General features: G+C 35.7%; 1 pseudogene; it reads left to right on the top strand.

The window, feature by feature from the left end:
- Nucleotides 1–1,744: 1,744 nt before the first annotated feature.
- On the top strand, nt 1,745–14,050 carry LOC132370202 (AP-5 complex subunit mu-1-like; annotated as a pseudogene).
- Nucleotides 14,051–14,266: the final 216 nt, after the last annotated feature.

Genomic DNA, 14,266 nt, shown 5'->3' on the forward strand with positions numbered 1-14,266 from the left:
GTTCTCAAAAGATAGCAAAAGAAACTTTTACAAGTTGTTTAAAAATCAGTAGAAAAAAACAAACTTGAAGAGGTACTTTATAAAAAAGGATGCACATAAATGGCCAAAAAGCAAATGAAAAAGTGTCCCACTTCATTTGTTATCAAGGAAATGTATATATAATTTACAATAAAATTTCACTGAATACCCAAGGGACATTCTAAAATGTAAAAGGAATCATAGCAACAGGTATCAGGGAATTGGAGTAATAGGGAATCACATTATACACTGCTGGTGGGTATATAAATTGTTAACAAACTCTTTAGAAAATTGCTTGGTAGTACAAACCCACACTGAACATAATCTATTACCCACCGACTCCATTTCTGTGTGTGTTACTAACAGAAATGTGCACACCAAAAGACATATATTAGTGTGTTTATAGCAGCACTATTCATAAGGGACCCTAAAATTGAAACAACGCAAATCCCAATCAAGAGTTGAATGAATCAAATACAATATAGTCAAACAATGGAATGCTCTACAGAAATGAGAATGAATGATTTACACCTACTTGCAACAACATGGATGAATCTCAGATATATTATTTTGAGCCAAAGAAGCCAGACACCAAAAGTATATGATTCTATTGATGTACAGTTTAAAAACAGGCAAAATGAACCTATAATATTAAAAATCAGAATAGGGGGAGAAATGAATAGATGATTACATGTTAGATTTCTCTAGGATGCTGCTAGGATGTTCTGTTCCTACATGCCAGTGCTGGTTACAGGTGTAGTAAATTTATAAATTAATCCCCCCACTTCTGATTTGTGTATTTTTCTGTATATATATTATACTTCCACAAAAATGTCAAAAAAGGAGAAAAAATATCTTTAACGTTTTTTCAAAATCTTTCACCAATGCATTTCCCTAAATTGCAATGCTCAGTCTAGGAATAATATCATTTTTAAAGTTTTTATTAATTTTATTTATTTTATTTTTTGCTGTGTTGGGTCTTTGTTGCTGTGCGCAGGCTTTCTCTAGTTGCGGCGAGCAGGGGCTACTCTTCGTTGCGGTGTGTAGGCTTCTCATTGCGGTGGCTTCTCTTGTTGCAGAGCACAGGCTCTAGGCGCTCGGGCTTCAGTAGTCGTGGCTCGCGGGCTCTAGAGTGCAAGCTCAGTAGTTGTGGCGCACGGGCTTAGTTGCTCCGCAGCATGTGGTATTTTCCGGACCAGGGCTAGAACCCGTGTCCCCTGCATTGACAGGCAGATTCTTAACCACTGTGCCACCAGGGAAGCCCTATCATTTTTAACATGGTGTGTTAAAGGGGCAAAGTAATTTCAGCAAAAGAGTTGATTCAGACTAGGCTATGCCACACACACACACACACACACACACACACACACACACACCAGAGACACCCACTCACATACATCTTCTAAGGAAATAAAATTATTCTCAGATTCAATGAGGTCTAAATCCATATTAATAAAGAATGATCGTTTTCCTAAAGCAATAATCGGTAGAAATATGACATGCCAGAAATGAAAAAACTCCTTTATATTATTATGCAAAGCAATTTCAACCTTATTTATAGCTATATCTGGTTTTTCCAAACTCTATCCGGAGACATAATTGTTCATAATAAAGTGTCCTGTTATTGTGATTTCTCCCCCAAAACACCATTTATTTCTCTTCATTCAGACTATACAAGAAACCTGCTAAAGAAGCTAAAGAGTTTTCAGTGTTTTACTAACTCAAGATGGAAATGATTGGACAGTGCGACACACACTGCTCCCAAGTAAGTGCTGGCATTTATGACTAACTTCCCCGTAGCACCTCCCATCCGATTTAAGAGGAGTTAAATCTCCTATGTGCTCCGAGCCAGGAGAAACCTACAAATGTTGTTGAATATTTTTGGCATAAAAGAAATGTATCTTAAAGAGAGCATTACACACTAATGGAAAAGTATTCTTTTAAAATACAGTTTTTAGAAAAGTGGTTGGAAAAAATTAAGTTTGGATCTTTACATCATAGAACAACTAAACTATATGCCACCCAATAAATTTAGAAGTTATGTGTATAAATGAGCAGTCTTAAAACACCAAAAACAGTATAAACAAAATGTAAAATGATGATGCTCTAAGGGAAAATAATCGGAGGTGAATAGGGTGACATATTAAGTACACATTTTATAAATATTTTAAACCCTGAATAGTCACAGATAACATGAAAAGATTAAAAAATAAACTTGTAAATTTTGTAATAAGTATGATTGAAGTTAATTTTTAATATGTAAAAATGTCATAAACCTAAATGTATTAACATATACAGCAATAAAAATAGAAATAGATGTGAAAGAATGGGTACAATTTTTTAAAGAAGTGTTTTACTTTAATATTGATATAATTACTTAAATTAAAATAACTAAATTTTATTTGCTGCCAAAAAATTTTTTTTAGGACTAATACTTTGTGAGAGAGGGTATGGTATGACCAGAAATTATTACTGCTGATGAAAGATAAAATTGTGGTGCAGGTCTGGAAATGATTTTGGAAGTCTATACAGAGAGGACAAAAGTATTTTTCTATCTTTTGTGCCAGAACTAAATTCCTCAAAACTTCATTCATAGGTGTGACAATTTAGGTGAGAATATGCATTATAGAATTGTTTATAGGGGAAAAAAAGAACTTACCTACAAATTAATAGATGAGATTGTTCAGTAATTTATGTTGCCCATATCTTATAGAATGTTATTCATCAAATATTTTATACTTTTGAAGAATATTTAATATAGCCTAATGCTAATAGCAAGTATTGAGTTGAAACAAATATACAATAATGTATTTGCAGGATAACAGTTTAATGCAAATTTTATAAATATATATCTATTTCTACCTTCATTATTTTTTATCCGTCTATTTATTAATCATCTGAGTAGTGAAAAACTTTTCATCATAACAAAATATTAAACTTTGGATATTGGAATTATCAATAATTTAATCATCTTTTTATATTCTTATATTGTCCAACATTTCTCAGGGAACACTTTTAAAATCAGAATCAAATGTTGAAAATAAATGGCCTCATTCTTCTTAAGTTTTTTCATCTTTGCTTTTCTTATCTTACTGTAGTTGTACAATGTACATGTACAATGTATATTTGTACAATGTAGCCAGTTGTACAATGTGCATATACAATGTATATTTGTACAATGTAGCCAGTTGTACAATGTACATATACAATGTATATTTGTACAATGTAGCCAGTTGTACAATGTACATATACAATGTATATTTGTACAATGTAGCCAGCACAGAATAGCACATCATGTATCAAAGGAAATTATTTTGTTACTCATTAATTCATCCTCTAGATCATATTGGACTACTCCTCATTGTATTCCACAAATAATCATGTATTTAAACTACTAAAATTTCATCAAAAATCTTTACTATTTCCAACCTCTCTGCAACTGATAAATCATTTTCTCAAAGAATATAGTTTTTCTGCTGATTTCTGTTTCCAAGATCTTAAAACTTAATAATTAGATCTAAATTACATATAACCATGCAAATCTGCATCTTCTCAAAAGTAGTTGAGGTAAACAAATTAAATAGTTCTTAGTAATTGAATATAACCTGTCAAAATTATGGCAGACAATGAAACTTTTTTACATATTTCCAACCTAGAAATTTGTTTTAAGTGGCATCTGATTACCTTTCCTTTCCTTTCTCCAAGTCAAAAATGAAGTCTACTTTACTGTAATATAACCGGTAATCTGAAATAAATGCCATATTTTTTTCATAAGTCAAAACCTGTGTACATTACCTTCATGAACTTCAGCATTCAGACTCATCAACATCAGCATCAGAAAGGAATACAGGATTCCAAATTAGTATTTCAATATCTCTTTGTTAATGTGAAAATCATTTACTGAAGCCTAGCCAATCAAAACAAAAAGAAATTGGATGTACACCAGGATTGAGGATTTCTGCCAATGTTTCCTGTATGTAAATATCACCAGAAAAAGAAACAGACAAAAATATCTCCAGAATCTGCTTAGACTTTCAAATCAAGGGTCACCTGGAAATGTTCTCTCACATAGATGATTGCCAAAATTTGTATATTTATTAGAGAACTTTTTCAAACAACTAGATTTCTTATTGCACATGAACTCAGAGGGCCTCTGTGGGTTTTGCAGTGGTACTGATCTGGACTCACATCTCTGAGTTGTCATATTCCACCGATATGACCCTAAGACTACAATGTCCTCTTTGTCAAGAATGACCTGTCTCTTCCTTTCTGCTTAGAGAATCATCTCATTATTCAAAACTCAGAAAAAAAAGAGAAGATAGCATATTTCCAGGAACTTTTGGTGTCATTGAAGGGAGAATCTCTCTACATTGAAAATTAGAAATAACTATGAACAAGCAAATGGTAAACTGATCCATACGGGATGAAACTACATAAAGTTGAGTTTGGAGATATTAAGAACGTTACTATACAAATGAAAAATGAACTTTAATATTTAGTTTGGGCATAAGATAAAATAGCTAGCATTTTATTTTCATATACAAAAATAAAAATAAAGTTATGACAAAATTAAAATTCCAAAGTAATCAAATACTGCCTTTTTCATATGTCTTTTGGAAATGGTAGGCACACAGCAGGAAAAAACAGCACTGAGTGAATGGAAACATGTAATAAGATAAAGGAAAAAAATGAGAGGATATGAGAAATGATGTAAGAAGTTACAATTAATCATGGTTTCACCAGCCTCAGAGAGACGATTTTGAAATGCAGGCTTTCACTTGACAGTAGCCCTTTTCCTCTCTGAGGAGTGGCCTTTAGAAACCCATTGAAGTTTAAGACATCATCTGAGGGTGAGAAAGACCTTTTATTCCTTATTATTTATTTTACCTTCACTTCTCACCACCCTCACATATGTATCAGCAGGAGGAGGAGGATATTCTGCGAGGTTTCCAGCAGCCATGTGTACTTTGTGGCAGATATAGAGGGATTATCAAAGGACACTTGTTAAATTCACATAGTATTATGTATTATGAAAACCACAATAAAAAAATGTTGATTTAATTTTGCTAAGATTCCTTTTTGTGGCCACATTTAAAACAAAGATGTGTTCATAGGTGACGCATGATAGAAAATGTGCTTTATTTACAACTGAGCCGGATAAGCACACTGGGTTGTATTTATCACCTAAAATGGCGCTACAATGTGGTAAGATGTAAACACAGATTACAATTCACTGGGCTCCTTAAATATGCATAAAATGTGAACTGCTCTGTATAGGTGCATTTCCTTACTGAAAAGAATCTCATTTGGTGGTAAACTAGGAAGTCAAAATGCAATGATTAAAAGTTTATATAATTAAGACAGAAAAAGATGAAGACGATGGGGACAAGGGATATTTCTTATTTATCTCATTCGAAGCACCAAGCAAAGAATCAGGAAAAATGTGGCACTAAATAAATCCGTCATGACTTTAATCATTTAACAAATATTACATTTCTACTATGGCAGTCTTCTAAATGTGGGAGAGGGAGGGAATGGGATATAAAGATAAGGGAATCATATTCTAGTCATAAGGATAGTGTTTGTTGAATGAATGACTATACCCACCTGGGTAAATTCAACTAAAGAAGGGGAGAAAGTCAGATAGGCATAAAGATTTGGAAATAATTTTTTTTTATTGTATGCATATTATCTATACTTTAGATTTATAGAACATTTATTTTATCAAAACTTTATATTTACAGATTATAATTTTACCTCACAACAACACTCCAAGAAGGTATTAACATAACCATTTCATTGATGAGTAAGGCTCAAAGTAGTGAATTGTACTGCTTAAATTCCCAGAACTATTAGGGGTCAAGTAGAATCTTGAACCCAGGTTCTGGTGGCTTCTTTTGTTCTCCTTTATGGAAGAAAGTGCATCTTCTCTACTACAGGCACACCTGAGAGATATTGTGATTTCAATTCCAGATCACATCAATAAATTAAATATCACAATAAAGTGAGTCACACAAATTTTTTTTGGTTTCCCAGTGCATAAAAAGTTTATTTACACTATACTCTAGTCTGTTAAGTGTGCAATAGCATTATGTCTAAAAAAACAATGTGCATATCTTAATTAAAAAACAATACTTTATTGCTAAAATATGCTAACCATCCTCTGAGCCTTTAGCGAAGTCCTAATCTTTTGCTGATGGAGGTTCCTGCCTTAATATTGATGGCTGCTGACAGATTAGGTGGTGGTTGCTGAAGCTGGGGGTGTCTGTGGCAATTTCTTTAAATAAGACAACAGTGGGGCTTCCATGGTGACGCAGTGGGTAAGAATCCACCTGCCAAGGCAGGGGACACAGGTTTGAGCCCTGGTCTGGGAAGATCCCACATGCCGCAGAGCAACTAAGCCCGTCCGCCACAACTACTGAGCCTGTGCTCTACAGCCCGCGCGCCACAACTATTGAAGCTCGCATGCCTAGAGTCCGTGCTCTGCAACAAGATAAGCCACCGTAATGAGAAGCCCGCACACCGCAATGAAGAGTAACCCCCGCTCACCGCAACCAGAGAAAGGCCGTGCACAGCACAAAGACCCAGTGCAGCCAAAAATAAATAAATAAATTTATTAAAAAAAAAAAAAAAGACAACAATGACGTTTGCCCCATTGATGGACTCTTCCTTTCACGAAAGATTTCTTTAGCTCACAGTGCTGTTTGATAACATTTTACCTCCAGCTGAATTTCTTTCAAAATCAGAGTCAATCCTCTTAAATCCTGCTGCTGCTTTATCAAATAAGTTAACGTCACATTCTAAATCCTTTCTTGTCATTTAAGCAATCTTCACAGCATCTCCACCAGAAGTAGATTCCATCCCAAGAAAACACTTTCTTTCTCATCTATGAGAAGCAATTCCTCATCTGTTCAATTTTTATCATGAAATTGCAGGCATTCAGTCACATCTTCAGGCTCCACTTCTAATTCTAGTTCTTTCCACTGCATCTACAGTTACTTCCTCCACTGAAAACTTGAATCCCTTAAAGTCATCCATAAGAATTGGAATTAACCTCTTCCAAACTCCTGTTAATATTGATATTTTAGCCTCTTCCCAGGAATCATAAATATTCATAATGGCATCTGGAATGATGAATCCTTTCCATAAGGTTTTCAATTTACTTTGCCAAGGTCCATCAGAAGAATCGCCATTTATGGGCTATAGCCTTGTGAAATGTATTTCTTAAATAACACCTGAAAGTCAAAATTACTCCTTGTCCCATGGGCTGCAGAATGGATGTTGTGTTAACAGGTATGACAACAGCATTAATCTCCTTGTACATATCCATCAGAGATCTTGGGTGACCAGGTGCATTGTCAGTGAGAAGTCATATTTTGAAAGGAATCTTTTCTGAGCAGTAGGTCTCCGCAGTGGGCTTAAATGATGTTGTAAACAGATGCACCATCATCTAGACTTTGTTGTTACATTTCTAAAACACAGGCAGAATAGATTTAGCATCATTTTTAAGGGCCCTGGATTTTGGGAATGGTAAATGAGACCTGGCTTCAAATTTAAGTCACTAGATGCATTAGCCCCTAATGAGAGTCAGCCTGTCTGTCCTTTGAAACTTTGAAGCCAGGCATTGACTTCTCCTCTCTACCTATGAAAGCCCTAGATGGCATCTTCTTCCAACATAAGGTTGTTTCACCTACATTGAAAATCTGTTGTTTAGTATAGCCACCTACATTAATTATTTGAGCTACATCTTCTGGATAACTTGCTGCAGTTCTACGTGAACACTCATGCCTTCACCTTGCATTTTATGTTACAGAGATGGCTTCTTTCCTTAACCCTCATGAACCAACCTCTGCTGGCTTCAAACCTTTTTTCTGCAGCTTCCTTACCTCTCTCAGCCTTAACAGAATTGAAATGAGTTAGAGCCTTGTTTTGGATTAGGCTTTGGCTCTAGGGAATATTGTGTATGATTTGGTGTATCCAAACCACTAATACTTTCTCCATAACTAGCAATAAGTCTGTTTTGTTTTCTTAACATTTGTGTGTTCACTGGAGCAGCACTTATAATTTCCTTCAAGAACTTTTCCTTCGCATTCACAACCTGGCTAACTGGTGCAAGAGGCCCAGATTTTGGTCTATGACAGCTTTCAACATTCCTTCCTCACAAAGTTTAATCATTTCTAGCTTTTGATTTAAAGCGAGAGACTTGTGACTTTTCCTTTCAGTTGAACACTTAGAGGACATTGTAGGGTTACTAATTGGCCTAATTTCAATATGATTTTTCCTCAGGAATAGGAAGGCCAGAGGAGAGGGAGAGAGATGGGGGAACAGCTGGCTGGTGGAGCAGTCAGAACATATGCACAATATTTATTGATTAAGTTGACCACCTTATATGGCACAGTTTGTGGTGTCGTGACACAATTACAATAGTAACATCAAAGATCACGGATCACAGTTCACCGTAACAAATATAATGAAAAAGTTTGAAATATTGTGAGAATCACCAAAATGTACACAGAGACATGAAGTGAGCAAATACTTCTAGAAAAAATGGCACTGATAGTCTAGCTTGAAGAAATGTTGCCACAAATCTTCAATTTGTAAACAACGTTCTTATCTGTGAAGTGCAATAAAGCAAAGCACAATAAGACGAGGTATACTCTTACCTTCATGGAACCTGTCAGGGTTGTATTCCCATTAAGTCTCTTCCTGTGAAAACTAGTCCAGTGAAAAGAATACTGTACTTGCATTTGAAAAATCTCAGGCTCTATCTGGTATTGCTGTGGGCAAGCAGCATGCCTGTGGTCATGCGTGCTCATGTTCAATTTCTTCATTTCTGAGGAGACTTCTACAAAGCTTCTATCCCACTACAATCAACGGTCCGTCATCTAGCACAGACAGAAAGAAAAGTAGATTTTACTCTACTTTTTCTTGTTGTCTGTTTATTAGTGTTCCTTGGGGTATTCTGCTTGTCACCCACTTTTCCCAAAGTCTTGAAGACGAGTTCCTTAGGATCAAGGCCTTGTCTGGAACTCCTGGTCTCACTGTTTCCTCAATAGGACTCAAAATTCTTCCGACTAGTGCCATTGGAGAGGTTACTATAGGGCAAGTCACACTTTATTTACTGTTCTCTATCTTTATTTTCCATGACACTATTATATAAAACATACAGGTGTATAAGACTTAATTAAAGCCTTGAGAAAATGAAATGTAATTACAGTGTAGGAGGAGAAAACTTAGAGATATGTGCCACATAATTTTCTTACAGAATAAGGGTACTTATTCAAGAGGTTAAGTTTTAAGGAGGCGGGAGGGGAAGAAGGTCCCTTTATAGAGAAAGACTATTTTTATCCTCATTTCTTTCATTCAGATTTTTTTCTCTCTTCAAAAATTGATCTAACCTCTGCTATTTTGCTAACCCCCTCTACCCACAAAATTTCATCTGGTGCCAAGCTCCATATTCCTCCTTTTTTTAATCAGGCGAGATTAACACACTATGGGTGTGTCAGGACAGCTTCAGTAGGATAATCAGGGCTTTCTATTTGAGAGAAAAGTATATTAATTACATTCTGAGAAGTACAGGAAATATCTATTCTTCCCTGACCGGATGACGAGAAATGATATAAATCGTCTCTGTATATAGTAACTTTAGATTTAGAACTCTTTGACTTCACCCCCTTATGCAGTATTATTTGTAATCTTAATACCACACAGTCATCACCAACTTGTACTTTCCATGGAAATGTGCTTTTTTGTTGATCTTAGAGTCCACAGAGCCAATTTTATAACTTTCAAACAGGATGCAAGTCCCTTCTCCTTCTGGTCTTCCCTTGGGAATTTCCAAGACAGATACTTTGTCAAAGTACTTACTTCTCTGCTGTCCTAACACTCCATGAAGTGCTTTTCACCTTTATCAACAGTTGTTTCGGTCATTAGCATTTGAATTGCAACAAGTTCGTGCCAGTACTCATCATCACCTAAACTCTTGTTCAGTTTTTCCTAAAGATCATTGTCTGCACTTCTCCTGATTGTCTGTTGCAAGTTCTCAAGCAGCTCAGCTGGTGATACTCAGCCTACCCACAGTGCACTTCAAGGCATGTATTGTACTCTTCCAGCATCAAGTATTTCCAGCATCAAGTATTTACATCAAGTATTTACAGGTGACTACCTGACTCCTGTTCTCCAGTGTTCCTTTTTTTTTCCCAGGTAGTATGGCAATTTCTCCCTTATTTTCAGTTGTACCCACAACATAGTGGTATATGTCCAAATATCAATACATTTTGAACTTCTACACTTAGCTCTTTGGTGGCAGGAAGCCCCTATCATATTTATTTGGATTGCTGTTAATAAAGGGATTTTCTTTTCACCTTTCATCATCCCAACCACTGCTTTGAACTTAAGGTATGGGAAATGAGTCAGATAATGCTCAGGATATCTTTATTTTGTGCCAGGGATCACTATTCTCTTGTTATACTGTTGTGAAAATGTAAACCAAAATATATAAATTAATCAAAAAGTTGGGTGGGATGAACTGAAAACCACCAGACGAAAACCAAAGGAAATGTCTTTAGTTTGACTTGTTTCCAATTGATTAAAAGTCTTTGAGTGAAGCTGTAGATTAACTGTGTTTTTTGTTTGTTTGTTTGTTTTTTTATACTGCAGGTTCTTATTAGTCATCAATTTTATACACATCAGTGTATACATGTCAATCTCAATTGCCCAATTCAGCACACCACCATCCCCACCCCACCGTGGTTTTCCCCTCTTGGTGTCCATACATTTGTTCTCTACATCTGTGTCTCAATTTCTGCCCTGCAAACCGGTTCATCTGTACCATTTTTCTAGGTTCCACATACATGCGTTAATATACGATATTTGTTTTTCTCTTTCTGACTTACTTCACTCTGTATGACAGTCTCTAGATCCATCCACGTCTCAACAAATGACTCAATTTCGTTCCTTTTTAAGGCTGAGTAATATTCCATTGTATATATGTACCACATCTTCTCTATCCATTCATCTGTTGATGGGCATTTAGGTTGCTTCCATGACCTGGCTATTGTAAATAGTGCTGCAATGAACATTGGGGTGCATGTGTCTTTTTGAATAATGGTTTTCTGTGGGTATATGCCCAGTAGTGGGATTGCTAGATCATATGGTAATTCTATATTTAGTTTTTTAAGGAACCTCCATACTGTTCTCCAGAGTGGCTGTATCAATTTACATTCCCGTCAACAGTGCAAGAGGGTGCCCTTTTGTCCACACCCTCTCCAGCATTTGTTGTTTGTAGATTTTCTGATGATGCCCATTCTAACTGGTGTGAGGTGATACCTCATTGTAGTTTTGATTTGCATTTCTCTAATAATTAGTGATGTTGAGCAGCTTTTCATGTGCTTCTTGACCATCTGTATGTCTTCTTTGGAGAAATGTCTATTTAGGTCTTCCACCCATTTTTGGATTGGGTTGTTTGTTTCTTTAATATTGAGCTGCATGAGCTGTTTATATATTTTGGAGATTAATCCTTTGTCTGTTGATTCGTTTGCAAATATTTTCTCTCATTCTGAGGGTTGTCTTTTCGTCTTGTTTATGGTTTCCTTTGCTGTGCAAAAGCTTTGAAGTTTCATTAGGTCCCATTTGTTTCTTTTTGTTTTTATTTCCATTACTCTAGGAGGTGGATCAAAAAAGATCTTGCTGTGATTTATGTCAAAGAGTGCTCTTCCTATGTTTTCCTCTAAGAGTTTTATAGTGTCCGGTCTTACATTTAGGTCTCGAATCCACTTTGAGTTTATTTTTGTGTATGGTGTTAGGGAGCGTTCTAATTTTATTCTTGTACATGTAGCTGTCCAGTTTTCCCAGCACCACTTATTGAAGACACTGTCTTTTCTCCATTGTATATCTTTGCCTCCTTTGTCATAAATTAGTTGACCATAGGTGCGTGGGTTTATCTCTGGGCTTTCTATCTTGTTCCATTGATCTATGTTTCTGTTTTTGTGCCAGTACCATATTGTCTTGATTACTGTAGCTTTGTAGTTTAGTCTGAAGTCAGGGAGTCTGATTCCTCCAGCTCCATTTTTTTCCCTCAAGACTGCTTTGGCTATTCAGGGTCTTTTGTGTCTCCATACAAATTTTAAGATGATTTGTTCTAGTTCCTTAAAAAATGCCATTGGTAATTTGATAGGGATTGCATTGAATCTGTAGATTGCTTTGGGTAGTATAGTCATTTTCACAATATTGATTCTTCCAATCCGAGAACATGGTATATCTCTCCATCTGTTAGTATCATCTTTAATTTCTTTCATCAGTGTCTTATAGTTTTCTGCATACAGGTATTTTGTCTCCCTAGGTAGGTTTATTCCTAGGTATTTTATTTTTTTAATCTAAAAGAGATGCCAATTTTTGTTCAGTAAAACAGATAACCACAAGGTTATCTTTTTTTTTTAATCTTTATTTTATATTATAGTTGATTTACAATGTTGTGTGAGTTTCGGGTGTACAGCAAAGTGATTTAGTTACACATATACATATATGTATTCTTTTTCAAATTCTTTTTCCATTTTGGTTATTACAGAATTTTGAGTAGAGTTCCCTGTGATATACAGTAGGTCCTTGTTGATTATCTATTTTATATATAGTAGTGTGTACACAGTTATATTTTATTGCTCTGTGAGATATTAACAGGTTTTGCATATAACCAGGCAATCTTATTCTAACATTACTTTCTTAAATTTACTACAAATAGCCTAGTTTCTTAAGTGTTGTGTGGACAAGTTTTAACATCTTCCCAGTTTCCTCATTAATTAATGAGTTAAATAAAATCTATGACAGAAGTTGTTTTTCAATGCGCCTGAAAGTCATGATTTTACCATTTAAAAAATTTAACTTTAAACATTCTGCTCCTACCAGTGGATTTCCATTTAGGATATTCTGGTTCATCCTTGTGTGACTTTGCTTGACGCTGCCATTCTGATTTCTAGTAGTACTGATGCAATGGATGAGTCTACATTTAATGGGCCTTACAAATTTCCTTTTTAAAAATTTTTAAAAATTATTTATTTAATTTTTGCTACATTGGGTTTTCGTCACTGCATGAGGGCTTTCTCTAGTTGAGGCGAGCAGGGGCCACTATTCATTGTGGTGCATGGGCTTCTCATTGTGGTGGCTTCTCTTGTTGCAGAGCACAGGCTCTGGTTCACAGGCTTCAGTAGTTTTGGTGCGTGGGCTCAGTAGTTGTGGCTCTTGGGCTCTAGAGTGCAGGCTCAGTAATTGTGGCACACAGGCTTAGTTGCTCTGCGGCATGTGGGATCTTCCTGTACCTGGGATTGAACCTGTGATGCCTGCATTGACAGGTGGATTCTTAACCACTGTGCTATGAGGGAAGTCCACAAATTTCCCTTTAATTCACCTTTTAGAGTCATTCAACTGATGCTATTACACTTCCCAGGCCTCTGACCCACCAATTTTGGTTTTTTATCAGTTAAAAAAATTCAACTAAAAATAACTTCTGATTTAAAACTTCATGAAAATATACATAAAATATAATTTAATTCTGTGAAGCTCATATGCCCTTTTACAATAGAAGTCCAATCACATATTTCGTAAACAAAGTTAGTTTCGTCAGCTCAAATATTTTAAGAGAAAAGTTTATTGATCTGAATTATTGACCCAAAGTTTCCAAAATTAATGAAGATTACTCTTTATGGAAGTGTAAGTTTGGAGCCAAGGGCCAGGAGAAGCAGCCATTTGAACAGATTTGTACTGGAGATACAGTGTATTTAAACTTTCATTTTAGAATCTTTGGTTACACAGTCACTGGGTGTTATGTATATATATCAGCATTCAGTGCAAGTTTTTATATCAGGAAAACCAAAATAAGTATACAGCAGAAACTAATTTATTCTGATTATTATTACATTTGGAATTCTAAAGCTCCTGCTCCAATAACATATGCATCCTTGTTACTGTAATTTTGTCATGTTTAAGAGAGAAAATTTCATATAATGGGCTGAATGTCACCCACAATACCATGAATCTCTGATGTCTGAAAGTAGAAAAGTAAATGATGTGATGACATCGAGGCCTGGATGGGACTCTCAAGAAACTCGTCCTGCAGACCACTCCTCTACCTGCAAGAAGCCTTCTCACTTCCCAGTCCTGTATCACCACCACCACCCCAGGGTTACAGGAGACACAGTTGAGGATGCCTGCCTGAGAGCATTCTAGAAGCTGTATGAACTCCCATATTTTCATAGTT

The sequence above is a fragment of the Balaenoptera ricei genome, chromosome 8 (assembly GCF_028023285.1).
Source record: "Balaenoptera ricei isolate mBalRic1 chromosome 8, mBalRic1.hap2, whole genome shotgun sequence".
In the NCBI taxonomy this organism is placed as follows: Eukaryota; Metazoa; Chordata; class Mammalia; order Artiodactyla; family Balaenopteridae; genus Balaenoptera; species Balaenoptera ricei.